Consider the following 8961-nt stretch of genomic DNA (forward strand, 5'->3'; position numbering starts at 1 on the left):
TAGAGTTGTGAGCTGGGCTTATGTGTGCATCTGGACCTGAGGAGGTCCTCCAGGGCGGATTGAATGATCTGGATGGGGGGGGTTGGAGAATTGGTGACTAAAGGCGTGGGAGAGTTGGAGGTACCTAAAAAAAATTGCTCGGCGGGGCATTGAAGTCAGAGATCAATTTAGGAAATGGAACCAGCGACTGAGTGGAGATCACCTGGACCACCGTTTTTATGCCGAGTTTAGTCCAAGCGTGGGGTTCAGGTAATTTGTAAAAATGTCCTAGGGTGGGGTTTAACCACAAGGGGGCAGCCGGGGAGAATGCAGCTTTAGGGTTGCAGCTTGGGTCCCCCAGACAAAGGAGGCAAAGAGACTATGTAGCCAAGTGAAAAAGGATTTGGGAATCCATTGCGGAGATTGGCGAAGCAAGTAGGTAAATTTTCATTTTTAGCAGATTTATCCGGCCTAGCAGTGATAAAGGCAGTGACTCCCACGCCCTCAGTCGCAGTCGCGTCTCCTGCACTACTGGGGACAGATTCAGGGGCAAGAAGTCTGAACGCCTGCCTTGAGATCTCCACCCCAAGGTATTTGAAACTATCCACCCATTGCAGAGGTATATTGGGAGGGGCGTTGGTGCGCATAGCAGGGTCTATAGGAAACAAAAGAGACTTTGACCAATTAACTCTAAGGCCTGTAACAGTGGAGAATGAGTTTAGAATCTGCAGGGCCCCTGTGAGTGATGAGTCTGCATCGTTGAGGAAGAGAAGGAGGTCGTCCGCATACAGGGCAACCCTCTCCTCCAGCCAGCCCACGCGCAGGCCCCTAATGTGCGGGGAGGTTCCATGGCAATGGCGAAAAGGGCCGGAGAGAGAGGGCAGCCCTGCCGCGTGCCTCTGAAAAGGGGGAAGGGCCGAGACAGACTCCCCCCCAGCTTAATGGCCGACGTGGGGTGTCTGTAGAGCATCTGCATCCACCCGATAAAAATCAAGGGGAATCCCATTCTGTGGAGAACCTCCCACAGAAAAGGCCACTCCATGGTATCAAAGGCCTTCTCTATATCTAGGGAGGCCACTACCCATGAACCCTCATTGAGGTGTTGCGCATGAATGTTGGTGAATAGGCATCGCAGGTTGACATCTGTGGCTCTATTAGCCATAAAACCAATTTGGTCAGTCTCTATGATAGACGGCAATAGGTTCTGTAGTCTCATAGTAAGCAGTTTGGTAAGAATTTTCAAGTCTGTGTTAAGTAGTGCTATAGGTCTATAGGAGGCGCATAATGTGGGGTCCTTAGGGGCTTTGTGAATTAGTATGATGTGTGCATGACTCATGGAATCGGGAAGAGCGTCTTCCGTCAGACAACGGGAGTATAACTGGGCCAGTTTGGGGGCAAGTAGGTCTCCGTGAGTTTTATAGAACTCTATGGGGAGACCGTCTGGGCCTGGGGATTTGCCAGTGGGAAAGGATCTAATGGCCCTCAGAACCTCCTCCGGGGTAATGGGTCTCACCAAGGCTTCCCTCTCAGCGTCAGAGAGCCAGCCGAGTGCTAGGGGGTCCAGCCAAGGTGCCAGGTCTTGCGGCCTAAAGTCTGGGGGCAGGTGTGAGGTATAGATGGAGCTTTAGTATTGCCGAAATACAGCCAATATATCTGGAAGGGAAGAGACTGAGTCGCCCGAGGGAGATGTGATGTTGGGTATCACCGTCAGAGGCAGATCATGCTGCGCTAACATTGCCAGGAGACGACCGTTCCGGTCCCCCTGTTCAAAAAACCTTTGTTTGTTACGATAGAGATCCAGTCTGGTGAGTTCTGTTAGATGGAGGTGTAGTTCCCGTTTTGCTGCGTTAAGGGCGTCAGTGAGGTCAGATGCGTAGGCCTCGGTCTGGGTATTGACTGCGTGCTGTAGCTCAGTCGTGGCAGCAGCCTGTTCCCTACGGACCCCCGCTATTGAGGAGATATACTGGCCCCTAGTAAAAGCCTTGAAGGCGTCCCAGGTGATCTGCGGGGAGGAGGACCCTGAATTTAGTTCCCAGTATTCTGTAAGGCGAGGCGGGATAGAGTCAGTCAAGTCAGTATGGGAAAGCCAGTGGGATCCCAGGTGCCAGAGGGCAGGGGTCCGGAAGGCGGGGGAGCGGATGGTAAGAAGGAGGGGGCAGTGGTCCGACAACCCACTCGGCAGTCAGGTGGCGTTTAGCACGTCTGACATCAGGACCGGATTGGCGAAAGCAAGGTCAATATGGGAGGACGTTTTGTAGGTGGCGGAAAAGCAGGAGTAGGCCTTGGTCAAGGGGTGTTGTTTGGGAGGGACCGGTCTGTCCAAACCTGGAGCTAGAATGGCGGTGAAATCACCCATAAGTAACAACTTGGCGGGGCAGTATAGGGTAACTCGTTCTAATATGGTATATAGGGTGGATGTGGAGAAGGGAGGAGGAATGTAAATATTTACCACAATATATCTTGTGCCCCAAACAGTAAAAACCACGACCACGTATTTGCCCTGGGGGTCGGTGTGAATCTGTTCCACAATGCATGGAAAGGATTTGCTGACCAGCACCGAAACCCCCCTGGCGTAGGTGGAGTAGGAGGCATGAAAGGCTCTCTGAATCCACGACTTCTTCAGAGCCAGTAGCTTACTACCCACAAGGTGCGTCTCCTGGAGCAAAATCAGGTGGGGGAAATGTAATTTAAGATATTTGAACAATACTGCTCTCTTAAAGTTGGAATTAAGCCCCCGGACATTCCAGCATAAGATATTAATAGTGGACATGTCACGTGTGGCCATCAGGTGGTTTCGCTATGGTAGCGAGGAGGCAGGTATTAACAGTAATAGTGTGTGTGTGTCAGGAGCTGCGTAGATCCAGAGAGCTCATGGTAGGAAGAGTCACGACCAAGTATTAACCATACAAACAAAAATACACAGACAGCAGTCAAAAACAAAAATACCCTTGTTGACAGCCAGGTGTCAACCCTGCCCTTATCTGATGGCATCCCTGGGAACTTAGGAGCTACCAGATTGGGCCTATACCCCGAAAATAACAATATGACCCTTTAAACTTTGCGCAGCAGCAGTTCAAGGCCGTGCGCGGGAACTTGTGGAAGTTCTCAGGGGGGGCGGGGTCAGCCGATGCAAGTTGGCAGCCACACTCCGAGCTGAGCCCAGTTCAACGGAGTGGCCCTCAACTCGCAGTGGCTTGAAGACTAGGTGAAACGGGGGGGGGGGGATTGTTCCTCTCAACAGATGGAGAAGACTAGGTCTCCTGTTCTCATGAACCAACCCAACTGTGGGGGTTCAAAGTAAATCTCTCGTCGAGGTACTAATGAGGTGGCTCCGGTGTTGACAGGAGGTTATAGTTGCAAATAGCAGGTAATAAAGTAAAAGGTGCAAGCATCTGGTATCCGGGCGGGAATGGGTCTTCAGTGCAATGTAGTCAGTCAGTCGTTGGCATCTGCTGGGTTGTCAAAAAATCGGACTGTGCCCTCGTGCTGGACTCGCAGGCGGCTGGGGTAAAGCATGCCATATTTTATGTTCTTATCTCTGAGTCGCCTGCGAACGTCATTGAAGGTCTTCCTCTTTCGCTGTAAATCAGCCGAAAAGTCAGGAAAAAGGAGCACGGAGGTGTTACTATATTTGAGATTGGGATGTTTGCGGGCTTCAGAGAGGATCCTATCTCGGTCTCGAAAATTAAGGAAGCGGACCAGGAAAGGCCGGGGGACATTTTCTGGAATGGTGCAGCTGGTGGGCACCCGATGGGCCCTTTCAACCACATAGGTAGGAGAAACATCGGTGAGGCCCAGAAGATTTTTGAAGAACTCCTCTGCGAACTCAGCAGGGTGCTCCCCCTCCTCCCTCTCAGGTAGTCTCAGGACTCTAACATTGTTGCCCCTGAGCTGGTTCTCTGCGTCGTCGGACTTTGCGACCAGGGAATGCACTGTGTGCTGCAACTCAGCAATGGAGGAGGCATGGGGGGGCAGTAAGATCTTCGGTGGCGGATATTCTGCTCTCAGTTTCGGTCATTCTGCCTCTTATTTTGTCCAGATCATTCCTGATTAGGTTGCACTCCTCAGCAAGGTGATTGATGCAGACAAGCAGTGAGGTTTTGCTCTGTTCGATTGCAGCAAGGATCGTGGCCATATTGTCTTGGGATAGCGGGCCGGCTCTCCTGTGGCCGGAACCACCCCAGGATCCATCTCCAAGTCCGCTAAAAAGGACCGGAGTCGTCCAAGCTGGATGGGGTCCGCCTGTGCGGCTGTGAGGGCACTGATCCACTCCCAGTGGCCCTGGAGTCTTTCTTCCCCTTTTAGAGGTGGGGGACATCTGGTGAGGCTCTAGAGGGGGGACTAGCAGAGCAGCAGCACAGGTCCAGAGCACTGTCCAGGCAGCAGCAGGAGTGGCCCAAGGGGTAGCAGATGACAAGCCTGGGAGAGCACTGTCCAGGCAGGCTTCAGCCGACCTCAGTCCCACACCACAGACCCCCAGGGAAGGAGTACTTATAGGAGTGGTGTGTGTCCCAAGGGCGGATGGAGCCTCCCGCCACACAATCCGGCTGGCCACGGTACACCTCCGGGGGTAAGCTTCCTAGGAAACAGCGGCGTCGGGCAGGCTTTGTTAGGCCCAACCAGGCCGCTGCAATCTTTTACGGCGGCCCAGGTGGTCTCCCCAAGCACACCGCTGGGAGCTGGGGGTTTTTTCACCGTGCCAGTGGCTGCTCATGCACGACGCATGCAGACTTCTGCGGCCATTTGATGAGATCACCAAACTGGTCAGTTGCCGCCATGGCGCCATCAGTGACATGGTACCTTATGCCTTCTTTATGGAGCCTGCATTGCATCGTGTCATTGATCAAGCCATGGAGGAGCAGGAGCGGGAAGATGAGGAAGTCGCAATGCTGGATGATTTCCCGGGGGCTACTCTATCTGAGACAAGTCAACAACAGGAGTCTGAAGAGGAGTCAGAGGAGGATGGTGCCGGGGCGGATGAGGAGGAGCAAGAAGAGCATGCTTTAAACCTTTCTGGGATCCCTGTTGTGTGTGGATGGGGAGAGGAGAACGAAGAGGACACCATTATCCTGGATGATGAGCAGGAGCCAGGCCACCACACCACTTCCAGTTTAGTGCAAATGGGGGCCTTCATGCTCCAGTGTTTTAACAGGGACCCCCGTATAAAAAGCATACTGGGTGGCAACGTACTTAGACCCCCGGTACAAACACAAAATAGCAGAAAATGTTACCACCGTCACAGACGGCTGTCAGAATGGAGCACTTCCAGGCCTTGCTTCGAGAAATGCTGCATTCTGCTTTTGCGTGCGCTGGTAGAGGAGGAATTCCCACTCCCAGAGAAAAAGTTGCGGGTACCAATCCAACAGCGCCTGCAAGAAGAGGGCGGTTTGAAGATGTGTTAGTGACTTCTGATATGAGGTCATTCTTTCAGCCGACCCATCGACAGGTCTAATCCGGATCCAGCATCAGGGAATGCCTAGACCGACAGGTGTCCGACTACATCGGGTTAACGGCCGATGTGGACGCTCTGAGGAGTGATGAACCCCTGGACTACTGGGTGGGCAGGCTTGACCTCTGGCCAGAGCTTGCCCAATTTGCAATGGAACTGTTGGCTTGTCCCTCAACCAGTGTCCTGTCCGAAAGGACGTTCAGCGCAGCAGGGGGGATCGTGACCGATAAGCGCACTCGCCTAGCTCACGACAGTGTTGACTACCTCACATTTATAAAAATGAATGAGGCATGGATCTCAGAGGAATTCAATACATGTAACCAGTAGACCATGTATATCTCTATGACTGATTTATTTAATCGAGCACACAGACCTTTTTTCTACATTTGGCTCACTTCCTTGTACAAAAAAAGCACACCGTACTATATGCCGTACTCTCCTGTTTGAAGAGGTTGAGCGGTGTCATATTTATACATATTTTGGGGCCCAGCAGTGAATTGCTGGTATCAGTGCTGCTCTCTATCTCGGTGTTGGTGTTAGTGCACTCTATCACAGTGCTGGTGTCAGTGCTCTATATCATGGTGCTGGTGTCAGTGCTCTCTATCACGGTGCTGGTGTCAGTCTATCACAGTGCTGGTGTTAGTGCTCTATATCACAGTGCTGGTGTCAGTGCTCTCTATCATGGTGCTGGTGTCAGTGCTCTCACGGTGCTGGTGTCAGTGCACTCTATCACGGTGCTGGTGTCAGTGCACTCTATCACGGTGCTGGTGTCAGTGCTCTCACGGTGCTGGTGTCAGTGCTCTCACGGTGCTGGTGTTAGTGCTCTATATCACGGTGCTGGTGTCAGTGCTCTCTATCACGGTGCTGGTGTCAGTGCTCTATATCACGGTGCTGGTGTCAGTGCTCTCTATCACGGTGCTGGTGTCAGTGCTCTCATGGTGCTGGTGTCAGTGCACTCTATCACGGTGCTGGCGTCAGTGCTCTATATCACGGTGCTGGTGTCAGTGCACTCTATCACGGTGCTGGTGTCAGTGCTATATATTTTGGTGCTGGTGTCAGTGCACTCTATCACGGTGCTGGTGTCAGTGCTCTCTATCATGGTGCTGGTGTCAGTGCTCTATATCACGGTGCTGGTGTCAGTGCACTCTATCATGGTGCTGGTGTCAGTGCTCTATATCACGGTGCTGGTGTCAGTGCACTCTATCACGGTTCTGGTGTCAATGCTCTCTATCACGGTGCTGGTGTCAGTGATCTATATCACGGTGCTGGTGTCAGTGCTCTACATCACGGTGCTGGTGTCAGTGCTCTATATCACGGTGCTGGTGATCATCTCCTGTACCCTCTTCATAGCCTACCCTGACCTTTCCTCTCCTCCATTGCCTTCATGCGCTCCTGAGTCCTGAATTGTCAAAATTTCACACATAAAAAAAGAATGCTTGTAGTTGTCAATCCCAGATTCACTTCATACATGTGTTATGTCAGTGGCCATGTGGTGGGACTATGTGTGCACAGCTAGTAAGTATTTTGTGGCTGAAAATATGACCTGTAGGTTTTTAAAGTTCGCCTGCCATTGAAGTTAATGGGGCCCGCTGCAAACTTTGCGGTTCGCAAACTTTTGGCCACGTTCACGGTTCGCGTTCGTGAAAACGTCCCGTCGGAAGTTTGTCCATCTCTAATAGAGAGGACTTAACTTTATTTTTGCATAAGTTGATACCCAATCAATTCAATCTCTCCTTTACAATGGAAACCAATCAACAAAGATTGTCTTTCTTGGATATAGAAATCTTTTGTGAATTCAGATGGTCTAGTGGGAACCACTTTATTCAGTAAACCACCTGCAGGTAATTCCTTATTACAAGCAACCAGCTCTCATCCTACCTCCCTGATAACCAATATTCCATATGGGCAATACCTTAGGTTACGAAGAAATTGCAGTGAAAATATGTACTTGGAAAAGGAAGCAAAAGCCCAACAGAACCGCTTGCGAGCCAGGGGCTATAGCAATAAATGTTTAAAAAAGGCATATAGGAGAGAAAAAGGACAAGATAGGATTTCTTTAATCCATGGCAAAAAGGCTAGAGAGTCAAGTACAACCTTAAGGGTAATTACCAAGTTCTCTGGACAACATCAACAAATGCGATATGTAATACAAAAACACCGGTATTTATTGATGGGGGATCCGTGTGTTTCGGAGCATTTAAAGGAATATCCTGAAATTATATTTAACCACTTGCTTACTGGGCACTTAAACCCCCCTCAGTCCCAGACCAATTTTCAGCTTTCAGCGCTGATGCACTTTGAATGACAATTGCGCGGGCATACAACACTGTACCCAAATGAAATTTTTATCATTTTTTTCCCACAAATAGAGCTTTCTTTTGGTGGTATTTAGTTACAGCTCGGAGTTTTATTTTTTGCTAAACAAACAAAAAAAGATGCAAAAAAAAAAAAAAAAAAAATCATGTTTTAATAGTTTGTTATAAAATTTTGCAAACGGGTCATTTTTCTCCTTCATTGAAGTGCGCTGATTAGGCGGCACTGATGGCTGCATTGGTGGGCACTGATGGGCTGCATTGGTGGGCACTGATGGGCTGCATTGGTGGGCACTGATGGGCTGCACTGGTGGGCACTGATAGGCATAGTTAAGGCGGCACTAATAGGCACAGATAAGGCGGCACCGATGGGCACAGATAAGGCGGCACTGATGGGCAAAGATGGGCACAGATAAGATGGCATGGATGGGTGGCACGGATAAGTGGCACGGATGGGTGGCACGGATGGGCACTGATAGGTACCACTGATAGATGGGACTGATGGGCACTGATAGGTGGCACTGATAGGTGGCTCTGATAGGTGGCACTGCTGGGCACTGATGGGCGGCACTGCTGGGCACTGATGGGCGGCACTGGGTCGCAGCACCTTTGAGGCAGATTGTGGGCACTGTGGGTGGCACTGTTGGTGGCACTGCTGGATGGCACTGTGGGTGGCATTGTGGGTGGCACTGTAGGTGGCACTGTGGGCACTATGGGCACTGATGGGGGGCACTTACTTTTATTCAGGATGGCACGGCGGTGGGCAGGTGGGCACTGGCAGGGGGCAGGTGGTCAGCTGTATTGCTGGCCGTGATCGGGACTGATGTCCCGATCACGGCCGCCGGTGATCAGCTTTTTTTTTCTCTCCTCGCGCTGTCAGCGCGAGGAGGAATAATAGCCGATTACCGGCTCCGTTCTATCACATGATCAGCTGTCATTGGCTGACAGCTGATCACGTGATAAGGGGTCGGGATCGACCCCTTGCACGGATCGGTGATCAGGCGAGTCTCACGGACTCGCCGATCACAGAGCGCGCCGCGCGCGCCCCTCAGGGGGCGCGCAGGCCGCTCGTATCCGGGACGACGTCAATAGACGTAGTCCCGGAAATGTAGGTCCGCGCTGATGCCGTCTTTTGGCAATAGCGCGGATCTGTAGTGGTTAAAAGATCAAGATCTCTAAAAGATGCAATTGTTCACAGTCATTATACTGCCCCTTCTAAAA

The sequence above is a fragment of the Lithobates pipiens genome, unplaced genomic scaffold (assembly GCF_037356315.1).
Source record: "Lithobates pipiens isolate NorthernLeopardFrog02 unplaced genomic scaffold, aLitPip1_a1.2 Scaffold_13, whole genome shotgun sequence".
Taxonomy (NCBI): domain Eukaryota; kingdom Metazoa; phylum Chordata; class Amphibia; order Anura; family Ranidae; genus Lithobates; species Lithobates pipiens.